We start from the raw sequence: 22,998 nt of genomic DNA, 5'->3' as shown, positions 1-22,998 counted from the left end.
TCAGGGGAACGGGCAGGCCAAGGTATCGGTCCCAAGCGTCCGTTCCAGCCTCCTGAAATCTTATGTCAAAATGCGCTCGTACACTGCGAGCTAAATGTACGGGAGCGCCGTCGTGCTGGAATACCATGTCTCGCTGCTGTTCGAAGTACTCAGTTTCGATGACTGGAATGTCGTCTAACTAAAGAAAGATAACCAAGTTGGTTATAGTCAGTTTTTGAGATATAATGCTATTGATCAGGTGGAGAGTAATTGAATTGATAAATTAATACCTTTTGACCTTAGAATTAAAGCCTTTGATCAAAAACACGGCTGCTATTGTTACTTTGACAAGCAGCCGTATTATGTGAGTAAAGCGATTATGAAATCACCAAATTCTACCAAAACTGTTGTGCTAGGAAGGCATTAACAATGAAAATAATGAGGAAACATAAGTAAACATAAGTAAAAAAAGTGACAACTGACACTTGACAGTTGACATTGACATTGGAAAATGAGAGTTACCTTATCAAACATTTTAAAAAGTACCACTTTGATGTCAGTATATTTTGCAATAAATTAAATCTGAAAGGCGAGATTGTTTAAATCTATGAAGAAAATGATAAAATCCTTTCTCCTTCAAAAAACTAAACTTGTGCTCAGAACAAATAAAAAATATGTAAATTACACTTCACAGTTCAATGCTGTTTAACTGAACCATATTTAAAAAAAACAGCAAATCTAATCTTCAAAACACGTCATGTAACAGCGAAACCAACTCATACATTTATTGAGCCAAACATATACTACTAAAAATACCAAAATAAACAAATTAGTATAAAATTTACAAGTGTGGTAACACAAACAATTGGCTGTGTTGCTACCTTAATGAGACAATGTTGCCACTACATTAATTTTAAAAATATCAATCAGAAATAAAAAGTTAAAAATATCAATATAAGTGATCGGAGCTATTTAACTTAATCAAATAATTTAGTGTAAATGTAAATATTGTTACAAAATTACTTTTATTCAAAACCTAGAGTGAAAGCTTTCGTAAAGTCCAAATGGGCACATACCGCCCTCTACTGAGAATAACCTCAAACTTCGCGTTGGCGGAAGATGGCCGTCGCGTGCCGAGTGTTGCTCTGATTGTTTACGGCGATTTTTTAAGTTTTTACTGTGAATATCGAATCAAATAACCGATAAACAACTAAAAAAGTGGTTCATAACAGTACCATAGTGATTATAAGTGAGTTTTTGTGGTGTTTAGTGGAAATTTTCACTCAAAAAGTGCGGCAACGATAGTGTGAGCAAAGCTACTAGTTTTCGAGTGAGTGTTTTTTAGGAATGTTGTGAATCCAAGTGGATTGTGTCTTGCTGCCGGAGTTTTGAACTTGGATCAGCCGTTTTCATCACAAAAGGTAGGTGTCTATACAAGTAGTAAACTTTTGGAAACTTCAAGTTTGTTTACTTCCTACCGCGCATGATCAGTAAAGTTTCGGTGCAAATTCATTCATCGCGCTTTGGATTTCAACAAACTTTTTTTCTCCGATTGAGATCTTATAAGATTTATTTAGCTACGTTTTACGTATGTAAATGTATTTAGTTACTTTTAACAAAAGGATTATTTAAATCTTAAAGTAGTTAGGTACTTACCTAAACCTACCTCGTTTTGACTGGTTGGTATGTGAATCAAACCTGTTATTGTTCGACAAAAAACTTTTTAGTCTAGTAACTATTCATAAGTAGCTATTTATGAAGAGCTTATAACTCTCAAATACTAGTTACAGTAAGCAGATACCTACGTATCTACTCACCTATGTCTGGATATCATTTTGTTTTTTTTCTCTTGGTCGTTGAACCGCGGCCGGCCGTGATTCAAATACAGCCTCCGTGCTTGCCCGAGTTGCTCAAGGAATCATTTCTATTCTGCTCCACTCCACACATTCTATTGTGTTCTAATTAGTGATACAAGAATATTTTAAGTTGCGTAACACCGTTTGACTTTCTTTTTATTTTGGATTGACTGGTTGGGTGTGTGGATAGAAAACAAATCAGTGAAAAAGTCTTATTCTTCTGCACAATCCAATAAGAATCTTATAGGATGACTTTAGTTTGTGATCTTTGGTAAAATATGTATTCCCGTGACCTTCATAACAGCTGATTTAATTTTCCCGCGTAATTAAACGCTATGGCAATCAAGGAACAGATTAAAACATGACGATCGGTAATGGAAAATCAAATGTCGATTTATTGGAGACATCGGTTCTTCTTTAATGTGCTAATAAATAATAATTTACCTACTATCCTTCGTCCGCGACATAGAGACAGTCTTTAAAGGTAATGGCTACGCTAAATTCATACATACAAGTAATTCTAACTTAAACTAGTACACACATCGTTGTTCTACGACAATGACTCATTTTCTTACTATTGTCCGTTAGTAAAGTTGGGTTCACAGCGATGGGCATTTGTTTTATTTGTTTTGTCGCGCGCGAGTTGACTCACAACCACAACACACAACTTCTAGCTTGATAACAAAGTTTATTGAATAAACTTTACTTTGAGGTGCGAACGAAAGTTTTTATCATGGGGTTTACGTCTCTTTGCCCAGTGCAGATAAGAGGGCCATGTTTTTTGTACGTGTAGCTATGTAATCGTAACGAGTATGTCCAACGTCGTCTTAACGTTGTGGAATGCTAAAGGAATAATGATAAGCTGTACTTATGTATTAACATGTAGAGAGGTCTACAATTTCATGGGGACCTTGGTCCTGTAAGACAGCAATTAACGATCTAGGTACAATTAAAAAATAAACGCGCGGACTGGGTTTGGTTTTCAATATAATCTGACTGGACTTAAACAGCTTAACTTCGTAGGTATACCTACATAGGAGTTAGCGACAGATGCGACGATTTCTAATAAGATTAACTTCGTTGGAGTTAATAAAGGTTGTGTTTTATGTCCTCCCCCTGGCTTGCTTTCTAATGTTTTCTTTCTTACCTTGGAATAACATTTTTTATCATGCAATTTCATTTCATCAAGACAGTAATAGTCTTCTGTGCCTTTTACATAAAATCCGTACATACCATCACTAAATCCGATTAATATAGAAAATATTAGAAAAACAATGTTAACAGCATTGTTGTGTTCCGGCAGTTAGAGGTAAGATAGCCAGTTCTCCGTGGTTGAGGATTCCGGGTGAAGCTCGCTTCCACCTTCGGCCTGATCATCACTTACCATCAGGTGAGATACAGGCCAAGAGCTTCCTCGTTGTGGATAAAAAAATCGTAATCTATCGATACATTCCAACCATTCCCAAGATTGGAAATTGGAATGAAACGTTTCATTGGTAGAACACTTTAAAAGTACTAGTTTCGTTTTTGAGATTAGGCCTCAAAAAGCAACTTCAGCCATCCCAATACAAGTTTAGTTTCATTAAATTTGCACGTACTTACAAACTTAGAATACAATCGGTGCATCAGCAATTATAAAATCGGTCAACGACATCTATTTATATGCGACTGTAACCCACTTCGAACATGTCATTAACATGTTTGATATTACGCAGGTGCGATCGTAAACAAGTCTGGATGTAGCTAGTTGCCAATTGCAAAACGACTACGATGCCATTGTGCATTGACTGAATGCTGTTTGAACTTGTTTTGTTGTCAGTTGTAACCCTGTGTTGCACCGTCTTAGATTAACTATAACAAAAGTCTGAGCTGTAAATATCACCTTAACTTTAACCGTAAATATAACCAGAAAAGTTCTCGAGTGGCGACCACGAGGTGGACCGACGATCTGGTGAAGGTCGCGGGAGGTGCCTGGATGCGGGCGGCACAGGACCGGTCTTTGTGGAAAACCTTGGGGGAGGCCTTTGTCCAGCTGTGGACGTCTTTCGGCTGAAACGAACGAACGATAATATAGCCGATGTTATTATCTATATATATAAAAGAAAGTCGTGTTAGTTACTCCACTTATAACTCAAGAACGGCTGAACCGATTTAGCTGAAAATTGTCAGGGAGGTAGTATAGAGCCAGGAGAAGGACATAGGATACTTTTTATCCCGTTCGAAATTAAAAAAAGTCTGCTTATTTATTGCCATTAAGGCGGAACAAAGTTCGCCGGGTCAGCTAGTTATATAAGGTGTTATTTTTTGTACTGATCATACTTTACCAACGCATCTAATAAAATCATACAAATACAACCCAAGTGTTTTTAAAAAAAAAATCAGGCTAGTTTTCGAGTAAATCGACAAAGAATGTTTCGAAAAAAATAAAAAATAAATCATCCTTTGAGCGCGGTGAGTATTCGTTTGTACGCACTATCGTAGTAGCCGGCCGAGGGCAACGACCACTGCCACGTGCCGCGCCGCGTGAGTCGGCCATATTGATATCGCTGCCAGTCGCTCCGCGCCCACAGCCCGCGCCGAGCCGCCGATCGGCATGCGGGAGCGCAACAACATAAATAATCGTCCCAGTCCGTCCAATGCGCCCAAACGTATTGCAGTGTATGTGTGGTTTATTACAATGACGCGCTTGATCAATAACAAAACGCAGGTGAAATTATGTTTCGGGCACACTAACTGGCCGACGAGAAACATTGACGAGTCGAAAACCTTCATACCTTGCTTGTTTGGAGCCGCGCAGCGCTTCAGGGAGCGCAGCCGTATCCTGACTTGACGAGATTCCGTGCGCTTCGAGGACGAAGTTCTGGATTTCAATTTCAATCACCGGCACAGTGCTGGCGGTACCCAGATGCGAGCGCCGCAGACGGCGGCTTTTGCGTAAAAATACGGAATGCCTTTCAAGGAGTTGTTGCCAGAGGGCCACGACCGCGACCTAGTTCTATCGATGGTTATTGCGGAAGTCTACCTAGGTACATACCTACAGTGTGATTTGGACAGATGAGTGCTTGTTTACGCGAAAGGGACTTTTTCCGTAAAAAAGTTAGTGCGCGAATTGTGAATACAACATCCGACGTGGTGTCTAGTGAACAGCAAGCAAGTGTGCAGCCCGAAAGCATTACCTCAATTCGATCGTGGCTAGATTAGACAGTGCAAGACAGTGTTTACGTGAACATTCAACAAAGGCTTGACGTTCAAAATGTATTGTGATTAGTGTAATAATAACCTAGGAACTTTAAATAACAACATTCAAAATAGGTAAATGTGTGAATAAGTGAAATCAATGAATCTAAAGTGTGATGGCAAATCATAATTTAGGAATTAAAACCAGGAAAATTGATCAGTGAGTTTTATTTACAACACCTGTTCATATTCAATATTAGGGTGCATTTCCACTGAAGCGAAGCGAAGTAGTAATAGGTACCTATCAATTTTTTATTACGTCTCTAAATAAATTGCGTAGGCATTACGAAACCGTAGATATTGAATTCCAATTTCTATCCTTTTTTAAATTTCTAGTTTAACGCGGATGATTCGCCTCGGTTCGTTGGAAAAGTCCCCCGCTATTACACTAATGAAAATACACTTATTTACCTACTTATGTAGCTAGATTTTGTTTCTCCCAGCGCGTAGTACCTATTAACATGACGTAACATCGTACATACTCACGAGTGATAATTTTTGGTAACGTAGGTTTAGTGTAATCTAACCTTTATGTGTGTGAACGTTGAATGAATGCGCGCGGCCATTGTTCGTACTCGTATGAATGAAATGAGTAAAAAAAGAGAGAGAGGCAGTGAGTGAAGACAGGATGGTTGTAAAAATAATATCTTTTTTTTGTTAGGAAAAGTAAAAACAAAAACTAGCCTGAATTTTTTTTTAAAAACACTTGGGTTGTATTTGTATGATTTTATTAGATGCGTTGGTAAAGTATGATCAGTACAAAAAATAACACCTTATATATTTATATATAAAAGAAAGTCGTGTTAGTTACACCACTTATAACTTAAGAACGGCTGAACCGATTTAGCTGAAAATTGTCAGGGAGGTAGTTTAGAGCCAGGAGAAGGACATAGGATACTTTTTATCCCGTTCGAAATTTATTGCCATTAAGGCGGAACAAAGTTCGCCGGGTCAGCTAGTTGGTTATATTTATAATATTAATTTGAAAATTATAAATAACTTGAAAAAATCGAACTGCCTAAGGCGGGAATTGAACCCACGACCTTCCGCTTGCCGGGCGACTGCTCTTCCAACTGAGCTACTTAGACACTGGATGAACCCGTCGAAATTTTCAAGTGTAATACGCTGTTACAGCCAGCGTTTGTTTCATCAATGTTAAGTATACCTACCCTACATCTAACAGAAATATTGTTGCAAATATTTAACTGTCAGTTAAGATGAAACAGCTCTTTTACATAGTTATTAAATTTTTAGCGTTTAGAGTCGCATCTCAAACTAATTTGAAAATTATAAATAACTTGAAAAAGTTCGATTTTTTCAAGTTATTTATAATTTTCAAATTAGTTTGAGATGCGACTCTAAACGCTAAAAATTTAATAACTTTATAATATTAGTATGGATTTTGACAGACTTCTGACGTTTATTAGTTAATGTTAGATGGCACAACTCAGGGTTAATTAAGACTCATGCGTTCTACAAAACAACATTAGATGTTCTGTTTATTCAGCCAATCAAAAGCCTAAAATTACGCTTGAAATTGAATCAAGTTTAAGCTTCTTATGACGTCTTAAAGTGTGGGCGTGCATCTCGGCATCGGTATTAACTTGGAAATCATGTACGAGTAAATAAAATTCGCACGTAAAGACGACAACGTTTATCGGCCTCTTTAATATGCTCAGAATACAGAACAAACCAGAAGGAGTGTTCGATAACATTTCTACGCGGCAACTTGTGTCCAAAATACTTCCCCTCCCGCGCCCCTCTACCCCCTTTAGTGTTACTAGCGCCGTGTGACACCCCCATTTTTGGGGTAAAATTATGTAATTTTTTAAAGAGATGTTAAACAAGTAAAAAATAAGTAAGTGAAATAAGTACACACGGCCAGTGTTAACTATCCATTTCCGTTTTTGCTCTCGCTCTTATCAAATGGTGATTCTTTGCGATAGAACGAGACGACATGACTGGCCATAGGCATAGATAGTACCTACCTACCTATGAATTTAATTTTTACTCCGAAGTAACTAAGTGTAAGATGATTATTTATTTCTATTAAATAGTGTAATATATGTACTATATTTTATGTAGGTATAATATGTTATTTAAAAGTCAATTACAAAAGTCGAATATAAATTTTAGAATGCCAAGTAAAACAAAAAAGAAACTTAAGGTTCTTTATTATGTAAACATATCGACAACAAAACATTTGTTTACGGCGCAGTAGTGCTTTTAGTTTAACTTTTCTTGGAGTCAAAAACAGAATCCAAATCAAAAACATCACCAATACTTAAATTTGATTGCGAGGCAACTCTGGCTGTGTATCCTGAAAAAAAATCAGAGTAAGTATGTAAGCAATAATTAATTACTTAAAATTATTATTAAATATACAAATATTGCTGCTGCTGATCTGTTGATACCAATGCCTTACTTTTGAATAAATGGGAAAGTATGAAATTCACGATAGTAATTTATTATCTCCTCATTATTAGGGAGTAATATTATAAATTAATTCAATATATTGAAATCAAATCAAAATCAAAAATATTTATTCAGTTTAGACCACAAGTGGCACTTATAATTTAATTAATCAGGTTGTCATGTCATGGATGAAATTACACTAAAAACTAATTAAAACAAAAAGGATGGGGAAAATATTCCATTATTCTGTGGTAACGCTAACAAAATTAACGCGTGAATTTTTTATAAGTAGACAAATGTAATTCAATATAAAAAAGTAGGGTAAAATATTCCGTTGACCTGTGGCAACACTTACAAAATACAACCGTGATTTTTTTTGAAAATTATTATTTAATTAAAATGAATTGGAAATGTGCTACTTACGGATAAAACATGATCCCATGCACTTTCTTCGTAATACCAGTAGCATTCTTACATGTTGGAACGGCACAAGACGGCATAATCCCAACTAATATTATAAATGCGAAAGTAACTCTGTCTGTCTGTCTGTCTGTCTGTCTGTCTGTCTGTCTGTTACGCTTTCCCGCTTAAACCTCGCAACCGATTTTGATGAAATTTGGCATAGAGATAGTTTGAGTCCCGGGAAAGAACATAGGATAGTTTTTATCCCGGTTTTTGAAACAGGGACGCGCGCGATAAAGTTTTTCTGTGACAGACAAAATTCCACGCGGGCGAAGCCGCGGGCGGAAAGCTAGTTTAATTATAAAGTGTCAATCTGACGGATATGTAAACAATGCGCGCGCCGGCCATTGACTGATTGCTCTAAAGTCAAAGTAGTGCGATTTGGAGTACTTTATATGAATACACATTTACGCCCGTTGACGGTTTCTGGTTTGTTCCGTATTCTGAGTTAATATGTTAGTTTGTCGTAACGACTTTCCTGCGTTTCGCATTAACTCACAATCAACTCAATTAGTGGTTGATAAGTGCTAATTAATATCTATTTAGCATTAATTAACCTATCTAATTGTAAATAGAAGTACCTATTTGATTGTAGGTATCGTAATGGTAACTTTTAAGTTTGAAAATAATTTGATTTAGTTCATTGTTTGGTCACGATCACGATAAGAAAAGCACAATAAATAAGATATTCCTCGATTAAAATGTAGTTTCTTTTTATACTTGATAGGTGAATATTTTCGTTTCATTCCCTTTGTTTTGCTTTGCGAATGTTATTCAAATCATTTTCAATATTCAAAATCATTATTGAATCATTCCACACATGTTTGCGTTGTATGTAGCCTTTGTTCAAACTATTGTCCGTTTATGAGGCAGACATTTGCAATGTTAACTGTAAAGTTGTTACTGGAATTTATGTTATTTTTGTTTTAATTTGTATTAATCAGTAAAATATAGGTAAATATGATCTTAGTTTTAACACTGGCTATTGGTTAGAATAATAGTTAAAATCCCATAATACCTATTATTATTGATGTTTTTTCTGTAATTTATGTTCGAAATCTTGAGCTTGATTTCTTGGCAAAATTTCGAATAATATCACATCCCTAGACTAGGACTACTAACTGTACGAGAATAAATACGCGATAAAATGGTTGTCTTTTGCTTTGGATACTTTAAACTAAAGTTATTCCAATTGTTACTTTTAAACAGTCTCATATGCTTGCGTTTACCTGTGTAGAATAACAAGTTAGTGTTGAGTATCTTTAGCAAAACAAATTGTTAATATTTTACTATTATTTCCACAGAACTCCTGAATCCTGCAGATCCTTGAAGACCTGTCCTGCCCAATCTAATTAAATAGAACTCCTGAATCCTGCAGATCCTTGAAAACCTGTCCTATCCTACCCAAGTCTGATTCAATCTTGCTCCTGGACCACCTATTTCCTACCCTTTTAATATTATAAAAATAGCTTTTCAAAAATGTAACAAACATTAAAATTTAAATTCAACAATAAAACCGTCGTAATTAAGTACATAGAGAAAGAGCTTACGAAACACTTTTAAGCTTAACGTTAACCGAATGTAATATTAATAAATTTTATTTCTCTGAGTTGTTTAATTCGGCAACAGAACGATTCGCTGCATACATAAAAGAGGCAAACGAAGCTCGCTTTGCATTTTAAAGGTATTCTGTTGGTGATATCAATATTCGTCACCGTATTTCGTAGTAATTTTGAATGCGTTGCAGCTGGGGTTTCCAAATGATCCTGCGTTTACGGAATATGCATTTCTGAAGAACACAAACATTTAATAACTAATATTAAAGCTAAAGAGTTCGTTTGGTTGAACACGCCAATCTCAGGAAAAACTGTCCTGATTTGTAAAATTCTTTTTGTGTTGGATAGACCATTTTTCGGAAAGGCTATAGGTTATTATACCATCACGCTACGTACAACTAATAGGAGCAGAGCTTCAATAAATATTCAACTGCGCGATGTGGAAATCATTGGTTCTGTTTTTTATTTATTTGGTGCACAAAACAGGGATACAACCATAACATACAAAGCGTTTAAAGCAGGGTTCGAAAATATCCGATATTTATTATAAATATCAAAATATCGGATATTTATGATATATATCCGATATATATCAACTTTGATATATATCAATTTTGTATGAAAGCCATAGTATTATTTTATTGTATTATTCATGAATAATATTGCATATGTGTTACATAAACATGTTTTTAATGTTTTTAAACTTAAAATCAGACAAATAAAGCAAAAACATAAAATATTCTTTTAAATACGGCAAAATCAACTAAAAAAATCAAAATCTTATGTCAAAAAGTACAAATACAGTAACAAATTTTAAAAGTTGATATATATCATCAAAACCGGCTTGATATATATCGGATATATATCCGATATATATCTTGATATATATCCCTTGATATATATCCTCGAACCCTGGTTTAAAGCAGGTTATACGGTAACTTGTTGCAGCTCCAATAACAAATGTTCAGCAGTGTCTTGTGTTGTGACTGAAACGATGATGATGATGATTATTATTAATGCGACTTGTTGATAATGCAACAACGGGAAAAATGATTCAAACAATTTTCAAGTGTACGGAGTCGCGGGTAGAGTTAGTGAAAATAATTAACACAAGTGAATGAACCTGATTGCCCGATTATGATGCCGTGCTTAGATGGCTAGTCTTAGATCTACTTATCTGGACAGACGATCGCCATGTTCAACTTCTGTAAAGTTACCGGCGCTGTAGATGAGATATTTTGAAGCCGCCGGATTCCGAATCGTGTACGATTCCTATATACGATTGATGTAGATTCGAATGATTTATCAATACATCCCCTGGCTAGCAATGGCCTTGTATTCTGGATTTGAAATATCTGTGCAAAGGCATAACATAAAGGAACAACAAAATTAAATCCTTGGTCATTTTTTTACACTGCCCTATCTAGTCTCAAACTCCCAAACTAAGCAAAACTTGTTACTGTGGGCACTAGACAACGGATATAAACAAAACTATACCTACCTACAGTTTTGTTTCAAAATGACGATTGAATTATCAAGTTAGATACATACATAGACTTCAGTTCTGCACTCTGGAGGAATTATAGCCATACGATATAGCTTAGCCATTCTATTTTCCGTCTTAAAATATTTCTGTGTTTATTTCTACAGCTAGTTGGACACAGCCATCACAAATCACAATGATGACGGTCGTTAAGCCATTTCGTAGGCCTGTATGATAGCTTTAATGATTTGACAGTTAAGTTGGCTACCAGCCCAGTACCACTGACCCGCATCGGGGCTATATGATGGGTATTATTAAAGGGGAGTGGCTTGTGGTCTGAAGAGTGCGGACCTTTACGTTAAGAAGAGCTGTAGAATCACCATGGAGTATGCTATAGTTGTAAATGAAAAATCCACTTAAAACCCCTTGTATTTTAACATAAAGTATCAGTTTAAGCGAAATGCTAGAAACATACAAACAATCGTATACCAAAGATTGTAACAATTGTCTATTTTTGGACATTACAAGTACAATCGTACTAGATTTTTTTGTGACTTAATGCTTTTTTTTTCATAGTAATGGCCAATTTTCATAAAAAAAGAACCACTCGCTCGATTCGATTGTTGCTTAATAACTTAATAGTTATTCCCGACACGATTGCGAATGATGCGATTCTTTTGTGATCACATATGATTATTATAATAGATTGTGGACGTCAATTGAATATGCAATGCTTTTTATTGTCGCCGCAAAACTTTAAATGATGATGGCGGATCTTCAAAGCCCGCTAATACTTTGAAATGTGTATTGTTACGGTAGCGCATTTTCTTACATAACTTTTCAATTCCTATCATTGGAGGTCCGAAAATATTTCTCATACAATTTGATACCATTATGATCATTCTTCATAAAAAATTTAAAACCTACATATTTAAAAACATAATCATTGATATTCATAATATCACTAATCATACACTTAGTTTTTACTAATATTTGTTTTCATTATATTTTTCTATACTAATGATCGAAACTCATAATCATTCGAATAAATAACTATAATATTCATAAATGTGATGTATCCTAATATTTGTTTTCATAAATTTATTACTCATAAGTGTATTCATCCATATTATTGAAAATCATGATGTCTATATTCGTATTAAATCGTATTTTAACATTAAATTAATTTGAAATGGTCCAAAACAGGCAATATTTTGTGCCACAAAACTAACGTGACAGAAACGAATCGCTGCAAAACCGACTCCACGTAGTCTTGTCTGCCCTACCCCTAGAGTGTAATTTAAAAGCCGGAGGCGCGGAGGGAGGGCAGCCCTCGCCCGCTGTAACGAGGCTCAGGCGCCCGGGTGAGCTGGAGCGGCTGAGGCTGGTCGCCGAGGCGCCGAAGGCCGAAGCTGCGGAAGCAAGCGTGGGTGCCTGAGCCTCGTTACGCAAGGGCGGAAGGGCTGCACATCCCGCAGCGCCGGAGACGAGGAGATACCAATGCATGCTGCATGCTTGCTTTCATGCTGCATGCTCTGCATGCTTATCTACTCTATTAAATTATACATATGATTTTTTTAAAGATACGAGTATGTCTATTATAAAGTAAATTATTCTGAACAAAAACATTATGAGTTGAAGTATGTTCTTAGTAACAACATTATTAATTAAAACAATATTAGTCCAGTCAATGAATGCCTTAACGACGGTGTAGAGAGAAATCCGTGGAACACAATTTCTGACCTCGGGACTTTATTTAGCCTAGTTAGGTGGTGAACATAGCAAAAGTCCCCGCCCTTAGCCCTTGAGCCGGCGGGGAGAGGGGGGTTTAAAGGTGCCACTTTTCGGTTTTTCGCTTAATCCTCGGAAACTATGCGTCCTAGTGACATGACTACTTTGAACCAAAAAAAGCATATTCAATTTGCTACAGGTGAGATATACAAGTTTTTCTATAAATTGTATAGTTTTCGCGGCATCTGCTCTAGAAGGTCTGTAATATTGGAAATTTAATTTTTGTCTTACATGTTCCCATCAGGAGAAAATCGACTAAATCAACATTGAGCAATCATTCTAGACATGCGGGAGCATGTTAAGCCTAGTTCCTGCGAGGGGACTACACCGTGTGTATATTTAGACGAATCACTTTGAGAAACTTTTGACTCCTCATCACTCAAAAACTACTGTGCATTAACACTTCAAATTTGGCTCATGTGTTGAGACTTGCAAGATATACATCAGTTTCAAATTTCATAAATATGCCTCAAACGGTTCTTTAGGTATTGACGTTCAAAAATCGATATTTAGTGCACTAAAATCTATCTATCACATGTGAAATGTTAAAATTTACTGGTTTTTTATTTGTTCCTTCGTATTTACATAAATACCTTTCTGGATGCCAAATTTGAACCTTCGAGGTCATCTGGAAGTGGTTAGAATTTGGTCTATAGGTCAGACATGTAGATTTTTGGACGTCAATATCTAAAGAACCGTTTGAGGCATATTTATGAAATTTGAAACTGATGTATATCTTGCAAGTCTCAAAACATGAGCCAAATTTGAAGTGTTAATGCACAGTAGTTTTTGAGTGGTGAGGAGTCAAAAGTGGCTCAAAGCGATTCGTCTAAATATACGCACGGTGTAGTCCACTCGCAGGAACTAGGCTTAACATGCTCCCCCATGTCTAGAATGATTGCTCAATGTTGATTTAGTCGATTTTCTCCTGATGGGAACATGTAAGACAAAAATAAAATTTCCAATATTACAGACCTTCTAGAGCAGATGCCCCGAAAACTATACAATTTATAGAAAAACATGTCTATCTCACCTGTAGCAAATTGAATATGCTTTTTTTGGTTCAAAGTAGTCATGTCACTAGGACGCATAGTTTCCGAGGATTAAGCGAAAAACCGAAAAGTGGCACCTTTAAACCCCCCTCTCCCCGCCGGCTCAAGGGCTAAGGGCGGGGACTTTTGCTATGTTCACCTCCTAACTAGTCTAAATAAAGACCTGAAGTCAGAAATTGTGTTCTACAGTTTTCCATCTATAATGCTTTATTGACTGGACTATATGATCAATGAATGTTATGAAGAAAAAAAATCTGAAAATAAAAATTATGTATTTTAAATAGTTCTTGGTAGTAACAGTATTGATAAAAAAATTATGATTACTAACTGTTATGAGCTCCGATGGTAGTAATAAAAATGTATGAATAAAAAAAGTATGAAAAATAAAATTATGAAGAGAGATTATGATGAACACAAATCGGTAGTAAGACAAAGAATAGGATTTAGAATTTTATGTGAGCCAATATAGAACCATTGTTACTATTGTAAGATTAATTAGTTACGCGGTTTTGCAATTTTGTGTACTAGTAATGATATTTGGCAGGATAAGCTATGTAAGTATTGCTTTTATTATCCACTGCGAGGACGTTCTCATGCTTGACAATATTGACACAATTAGATTTAACTAGCAGTTAAAGTTATCTTTAAAATATCATTTAAGACAAAAGTTCAAAAAGCTACACAAAACACAATCCTACTAAGTGCTCTATGGTAAGGCGTAACTGCACTCGTTCCGTCCAGTAAAAAGATGGTGGCGACTAGAAGTTCTGAACATAAAACAACTTGTCCAAAAATCAAACAATCTCGCCGCTATAGGTAAACAGTCTTAAACGCCACTCAAGACGAGTAAACAACGGCTCGGTAAGTGTTTACGTAAAAAACAAGGATTTTGTGATGCCCGTTCAAACAGGCCCTGGATTTTACGGCGCGTAAGTGTTTTGACGTAAGCGCCATGTTGGTGAGCTGAGAAGTTGTATTGGCGATTGGGGAGAAGGGATTAGTTTTAGTGGCACTGTGTTTGATGACTTTTACACTGATTGAAACCTCGGGTCAACCTGTAGTCTACACTAACATTTTGAAGAGGAAAGATTTTATTGATTTTATCTACTGGACGGGTTTGAAAAATCAATCACCATTAGATTTAGAATCCTACTTTATTTCAGATTAACATAGGCGGCATGAAGTTTGCCGGGTCAACTAATCCCAATCCCAACTAATATTATAAATGCGAAATTAACTCTGTCTGTCTGTCTGTCTGTCTGTCTGTCTGTTACGCTTTCCCGCTTAAACCTCGCAACCGATTTTGATGAAATTTGGCATAGAGATAGTTTGAGTCCCGGGAAAGAACATAGGATAGTTTTTATCCCGGTTTTTGAAACAGGGACGCGCGCGATAAAGTTTTTCTGTGACAGACAAAATTCCACGCGGGCGAAGCCGCGGGCGGAAAGCTAGTGATAAATAAAGTCGATTTTATTCTCTTAGTTAATCTACTAAGTATGTACTTAACCATTGTTGAATGAACTTATCCCAATTTTAAGTTAACATTATTACGTAACTAGGTGCTTACTCTATATTTTTAACAAATAAAGTCATTAAAGATGAACTGTTTGTTCAATTTAAAATGCCTAACCGAACGCTTCTAATATTCCATTTAAACCTAAAAGAACTCAACAAAAAGGTTTTCATCGACCGCTATCACCGCGGCGCGTTACGAATCGTGATTTGTCAGTTATTAAACAATTAGTTAGTGTTAATGAATGAAGAGAGGGGAATGTTCCCGGTTCTCACGAACTACATGGAGTAATTGAATAAAAAGGTATGCGTAGCAGTTAATTAGAATTTAACGCATAGTTAATTACGGTTGGAAGATTCTCTTCACCTAAGGGAGAAATAAGATAATGTTACACTAGTTGAAAGATTAATTTTGATGTTTTTCCCAAAAAAAAAAAACAATATCTTTAATAATAACGTCCGCTAAATTCAGTAAAATTGCAAGCTTCAACTCTATATTTTTAATTACTTTCGCAATCTTGAATTGCCTGCAAAATTAAAAAGTTGTAATGCTGGAATATAATTCCCGAATCTACCTTTTTCTTTTTTGATCTCCTATTAAGAGAATACAAAAATAAGTTTCAAAATTCTATCTTCTGTATCACAGCATAAGATCTACCAAAATCCCACCTACATGGCTGCACAATTCCTCCAATGGCCCACTTACCAAGGTGGTCGGATTACAGGGATCCCCTGCAAACTAACCTAAGGGCACCCTTTGTTTGACTGTCTGACGGAGCAGGGAGCAAATACCTCGACACCTCATCCCTTAACCCCAATAGGTGGGGAGCTATTTTTGTATTTACGCTACCTCCCTTTATGTTGCTAAGTAACTGTTTGTATAAGGTTACGGGACTTACCAGTGATAATACTTGACTTAATTGAAATTATCAGGGCTTGTCCGAGATTTACGGGGTGGAATTGAGGGACATCATGGGTCGAAAAAGCTTGTATCTTTATACTTCATTTAATTTGAAAATTTACTTTACTAGAATTCGGGAAAGTCGACCCCCTAGTCGGGATAAAGCGAGACAGAAGAAGAAGTATTTAGTAGAAAAAAAATCGCAAACTAAGTGAGTGTGCTGGCGATATAAATCTTATCCATGTTTAAACCTAAGATAATGAAGGATAAGTGCAAACCCATTTCCGACAGTAGCGTGGATTGTTCTACTTTCTACTTCTACTTTCGCTAATTATGAGTTACAACCTCCTTTTAACTCTAAATATGATGTTCTACCTTAAATAGGTATCAACTACCATGAAAACACTTAAATCCTAAACACCAATTTCGCTAAAAGTCGCAGATTAGAGCTACTTTGCATGATCCGTTATCCGGCGGGACCATTATAGATTACTAACTTTCCGCCCGCGGCTTCGCCCGCGTGGAGTTTTGTCTGCCACAAAAAAACTTTATCGCGCGCGACCCTGTTTCAAAAACCGGGATAAAAACTATCCTATGTCCTTTCCCGGGACTCAAACTATCTCTATGCCAAATTTCACCAAAATCGGTTCAGTGGTTTAGGCGTGAAAGCAAGACAGACACAGTTACTTTCGCATTTATAATATTAGTATAGAAGTATTAATTATATTATTATAAAACCCAACCATTTTTGACCGTAGTGTGGGTTAATTTTGAGCTACGAACACCTAAAATCGAAATTCGTATGTTCTTCTGACCTTAAAAGGTATCAAATTCTACCATGAAAACACCCGTAAGTATTCACAAACGATACATGCTTAAATGAAGCTGCAAATCGAACGTACAGCGTTGAATAGAGCTCTGTGATTAGATCGTGTGTCACGCACTGTGAGACCTCATAGTAATGTTTGTTAAAACGGGCGTATAATCCTAAACACCAATTCCGCTAAAAGTCACAGATTAAAAAGCTACTTTGCATGATCCGTCACAGAGTTAGCCGGCGGGAACACGGTGGTGGAGCTGAAGCCAAACGTCTAATGAGTGCGCGCAAACATCGCCGAATGGCCGCTGCGCAAATGTTGACTCGCCGCTGTCAGGGTTGCCAGACGGAAAAACTTTAAAAGAAAGATTACAAAATTCCTATTGGCAATTTAGAAGGCACAATAAGACAGAATATTTTATACGAGTATATTAATAATTTCCTATTGGCAATAGTACACATGTCATATTAGGTACAATGTGTTTCGAGTGAAATCGATGGAATAAGCTTTTCAAACAGTTCTCTCTGGTATAAAGAAAAATTACCTTTTAAAGGCCAGACAAGTCACATCCCAAAATACTAACAAACTTAAAGGAATTCACTAAAACATCCCTTATTTTTTGATAACCTGTGATGCCAAGTAAATTGTTGTAAAAAAAGATATTAAATCTGTCTCAATGGCATTCTTGAAATGTTTCCCTCCTACTTGCATTTTAAAAAAGTCAAAGGAACTAAACAAAAAGTCAAAAACTTCTGAAAACCATAGCATTATAAACCTGGACCTGTTTCTATCCTTTTAGACAGTAACATTCTAGAATTTTATGTTATAAAATAGAAATTTCAACCCTAAGCTTCTCCTTCAATGCGGTTCAGATGCTGCTATTACCAACTTAAGTCCTCAGATTTAGCGACTTAGACTTCAGTAGCGTTGGAAGAATTTCCCACTCGACGTTGTCTTTTCATTTGTACTCGCATGCAATATTATGTTCAGGATTAATTCAATTTAGAAGCTTATTAGAACGAACAATCTTGTTTTCTTCTCATCTGAAATAAGCTGCACTTCAATGATAAATTGATTGGAGATTTTTGCTAGAGTTCTATTTGAGTTTTATTTTAATCTTGTCGCTAAGTTTTTTTTCTCTTGCCACATAAGGAACTAACACACGGAATAAAAGCATCATATTGCCTGTTAATATAATTAACTTAATTAGATTTCATTTTTTCTTAGTCGGGCACTCTTGTCAGAGTGGTCGTGGTGGAGGGGTAATTTAATCTCCGAGGGTAGCTCTCCTGGTGATGTGCTTCCATTTCTGACGGTTAGAGGCGTCGCGAGTACACTGGACCATGGTGAATTTCACTAAACTAAATAAAATTATAGAATGTTGAGAAAAAGGCTAATTGACTAAAAGTTGCCGATTTCCTAACGAAAAAGTGCTGTCAACTTCACCAAATCGTCTAATAACGCCGTCAAAGTTAAACTCTAAACCACTTCACTCCGCCTGCAAACTTTCCGAAGGTTATACTGAACGATTTGCGCTGTCACTTCCTTACAACTTTTAAAACTCGATACTGGCCCTCGATGTTCAGGACACTTCGAGTTGAAGTGTCCTGAACATCTGCTCAGTGTCAACTTCTTTAGAACTTAAGACATCTGTTAAAGCATTACAAAAGTGCAACGCTACCGATTTGAGAACCAATTCCATAGCGGATTCAAGTTACGGATTTGTTCTTTTGAGAAATGCTCATGAATTTTTATTGCCATGTGGGCTGCTGGACAATAAACGTATTGTGCATCTGGGATTGTTTCTCGTAGTCCCTGCGCTCTATGGGGCCCATAAATGGCGTGCTACCTCTAAATTCCTTATAGAAATTCAATAGAAGCCATCATTTCCATTCGCTATTAGATACGTTGAAATAAGATTGGAAAGGATCGACGTTTTCGAAACGCAAATGCCACGTTTTCGGGTCGTGGAAAATTGCTCAATTTCAAGCGTCTAATCTCGTAATCTCGTAGGTATCTCACAGGAGATTAAATTTCTCTAAACGCTTGCCTTATTGATATGAAAATCCTGAGAAATATTGGAAAGGCATTTTGCTCGTGATCGTCTTAAAGTTACACTCGTGTATTTTGAATAAATTCATTATAATACTCGTAGATAAGTAGGCGTAAGTTATAAGTGTTTAGATTCTGAATTGCTCAACGCAAAACTATTTAAAAAGCAGATGTTTGATCTAGGTCGAGAAAATGATAAGTTATTGGACCCCGCCATTCGCTCCTGTCGTTTTTCTTACCTCCATCACGCAAGTTTTCTTCGCAAACAATAACGTATATTAAAAAGAGTTCTATCAATAAAGTCTGCGACTCCGCGTAAATTCCAGCAAAGATTTCCAACGTCAGCTAAAGTTTCTTCGACCTGGCAACCATGTTTATTACTACGCAGTTACTTTATGAAGAGGATTACGAACTTTGTAACAAACAGGCGAATTCCAAATTCGTAATTAGGCATTATTTATTATCAAGTAACTTTAATCTCGATGTTAACATGGCGAAATCTTCAAAGTACTGCATGATTTATTGGCCTGAATAATTTGTGTGTATGAGTAGGTACTTACTATTTTCATAATCTGCCCCCAAAGCTCAGATGGGTAGTGCAATAAATATTGTATGCTATGGGATTACAACGCGGTATTTGCCAACGCAATCGCCTTGCTGCACAGGGGTTGTTTCTATTCATAATATGGCCAGAAATTGCGAACCGATCATTTGGCGCACTAAAAACTTTATACCAACGAAACAGAGTCCATTATCAGAATGCGCTTGTAAAGGCACTAGATTTATGTTGCTTATTACATTTTACACGCGTGATATGAGCGGCAAATGAAAAATGCAATTTGCTACTTTATATCTGTCGGCTTAGAAACTATTTGCCGTTAGAGCCAGAGCAGGGGTGCCGTGGAGCGTGCACTTGGAACCCTTTTGTAGTCGACTCGTAAATTATCTGCTTAGGTTTACATTTGGCGATAAATTGGTTTTTTTTCTTTGTACAGTCGTGAAAAATACATGTCAACAGCTTTTCTGATATTAAAATCGGTTGAAATATGCTCACGCGTTATAAATATTAAATGGATTTAAAAAAGTTTTGATATTCTTATTTGAAGCAGATGTGCCAAATGTTGTGGAATTTCTTGAATGTTGTATTGTTGAAACTTGTTGGTTTTTCGATGCGTACGAGGGAATGAACTTGTTGTTTTCTGTTGAAATTCTCTTGGTTGACACGTGCTTTATAGTTCTAAAGTAAGTCAGGCAACATTATATGTAGTTGAAAAATAGCACTTAGGTGCAATAAAATTATATACGCATAGGTGCGTATATTTCATTTTAGAAAATGAATAAAAAATACCTACTGAATTGAGAGTCTCCTCCTTTTGTTGAAATCGGTTAAAAAATAAATAAATGTTGCTAAGAGCAAAACTCTAGAACGACTGGAACTATTCGGCTTTTAACTCAACCATACATTATTCAGTAGTCACGTTCACAATAATTAATTAGTCCTTTCCTTGTAATTTGTTCCAAAACTAAGATCTTTATTGTCTTACTAAGAAACGAATAAAGGAAAAGTTAATTAAATTCTTGTACTACTTTAGAAATTCAATTTATTTCTACTATTATTTCTCCTATAGTTTAAGTACCTACCACTGAAAACTAGGTTTTAGTGGGAATTTCCCACTTTCCCATTGGGTTAATATTATCTGTGAACGAAGTTATGGCGATAGTCTATCATTCAATTTACTCTGAGAAGCCTGCAACCTTTGTTTTACAAGGGATTTATTAAAGGACAAAATAAATACCGATTTTATCCAAAAGTTATTAGTATAGCCCTTATCGTACCATCGTTGCTCGGATACCGTACCCAGGTCATAGGCCAGAGATACCGCTAGCAAGCAAAACTGACAAACGATTATCAAGTCTTCGCTGACGTTATAAGGTCAATTTTAACTCGCCAGCCCACAACAGTACATTTCGTTGAAGAGTTCTAAAGAACTTCACTCGACCTATATCTTTGATGGATGTTCGTAATTTTATTACGTGATTTTCAAAGATGGACTTTGAATCTTGAGGGAATGGTTTAGAGTGCAAATTAGATGATTTTGTGTACAATCAATAACGGCGCTCATAACTGAACAGTGAAATAATTTTCAAAACTTATTACGTACCAGTACTTTGTAATTATTCATGTAATTTTAATTAAATTGATAATGTTTACTGAAGTCTAGTCATAATTCGGTTTCTATTAGGTACAGAAGTCAAAATATTTTTACAAAGTTAATTAATTACTAACAACATTGCGTTCTAAAGCAAAAACAAAACTGTCAATCATGACACTTCATTTCCCGCCAAGAGTCCCTGATGCAGATTAAAAATCATATTGACATTATTATTATGTAAGTAAGGAAGGATGTGAACACAACCGAATATTTTATAACATCGTCGGACAGACGGTACCCACGTTTTCCGGTCGGTGTCAAGTATTTCCTTACATTTATCCGGCTGTCCGGGTGTCAGGAGCTCCGGACGATTAGCTCGCTATCTGAACTCCCCTTTAAATAGCGTGTAATTAGTAATTACCTTCCGGGTGATTAAATTGTTTTATTATTTATTCGTCGAAGATAACGTTACGTTATCAGGGAAGACAGTTCAATTAGACTGGTTATAGAGCTAGTAAATTAACTTTATACGTAGGGAACGTGAAGACAATGAATGTTTTGTTTGGATTATTTTTATTGTGATTTTCAATTCGACTATTATAAGGATATGGTGTTAATTAGGAATAGTTTCACTTAGATATTATTATTACTTGGGATCAGTGCCTTTTTGGTTTTTTTTTTGTATGGGCTGTATCAGTGTGCTAACCATGAGTTTACGTTAGGTGAGCTCGTCAGCGAGTACGTCAAAAAATCTATGAAGATTTTATTTCTTGAAAATAGCCGCTAAGGGCGCTGCACACAATTAAATGTCATACATTTAATGACATTTTTTTACGTAGTCGCTAGAGAGGACACCTAACGTAAACTCATGGTAAGCACACAGACTCGGTGTGAATATAAAAAGTATAATGTCAGTGTAATATCCCCAAAATTTTCCCACTAAACACAAGATTAAAGGGCTCCAAAGCCGTTCGTTACACAACCCATTACGCTTGAGTAAGTCGAAGTTAATCGTCGGGTATAAGTGTGTTTTACGTTTTTAAACCACGTTTGACACATGCGTCCCGTAGCTGAGTAATGGCGGTGTTAAAATGTCGGCGTAAGGCCGGGGCTTGATTGTAGCGGGGAGAATATGTCTGAAAGCACGGGACTATTCGCAACTGTCGTTCCCACCGCTGCAAATCCTGTGTAGCCAGGATCTACAGCTTGACCGCCAATAAAAACCCATCCAGTGAAGGTCAAGTTTATCAACATGAGTAAATTAACCTAAACTCCAACTGGATGGATTTGGAAAAAGTATTAATTTCTCTATGCGTCCTTTTTTATTTCCTTATGACTTATGAATTAGGTAAGGAGCAGGTTCAACCGCTGTATCCAACAGTAGTAAGTACAATGGCTGAGTCCACCACGTTGATAAAGATTGCAAATATTATAATGCACAAGGTATTTGCAGTCATAAAGAATTTCAAAACGATCTAATCTACCAACTCAGCAAATGCAAAACCATGAATTACACGCCACGCTGCGTCCCAGTCACAGCTTTACCCGCCCCCTTCGTTCCAAAAATAGTCGTTGCCCTTTGACAGCTAAATGTTTATTTGTGAGAATATTTAGGGGAATTCAGATAGTGACACTTTTAGGGATATCACAGATTTGCCCTGACACGGCGCATTTAACAAACGTACCCATTCGTAACGTTTGAACTCTTGCTTTCATTTATTATAGTCGAAA

The 22,998-nt window shown here is 36.3% G+C and overlaps 1 protein-coding gene and 1 long non-coding RNA gene across 2 annotated transcripts in view; one reads left to right on the top strand and one right to left on the bottom strand.

Annotated features, from left to right (window-relative positions):
- The first annotated feature begins 1,097 nt into the window (after window positions 1-1,097).
- LOC135084243 (uncharacterized) overlaps window positions 1,098-22,998 on the top strand; it is a 739,141-nt gene continuing 717,240 nt past the window's right edge. Inside the window, exon 1 of the mRNA XM_063979010.1 lies at window positions 1,098-1,400. The gene's annotated coding sequence lies outside the window, so the exon portion shown is untranslated. The remainder of the gene's footprint in view (window positions 1,401-22,998) is intronic.
- Window positions 7,230-7,974, bottom strand: LOC135084194 (uncharacterized). Its single transcript, XR_010259786.1, has 2 exons — window positions 7,911-7,974; window positions 7,230-7,392 (listed from the first exon to the last, which is right to left on the bottom strand). It is a non-coding gene; the product is annotated as an uncharacterized LOC135084194 (long non-coding RNA).

The sequence above is a fragment of the Ostrinia nubilalis genome, chromosome 25, assembly GCF_963855985.1.
Source record: "Ostrinia nubilalis chromosome 25, ilOstNubi1.1, whole genome shotgun sequence".
In the NCBI taxonomy this organism is placed as follows: domain Eukaryota; kingdom Metazoa; phylum Arthropoda; class Insecta; order Lepidoptera; family Crambidae; genus Ostrinia; species Ostrinia nubilalis.
This window is presented reverse-complemented; position numbering and strand designations above follow the sequence as displayed.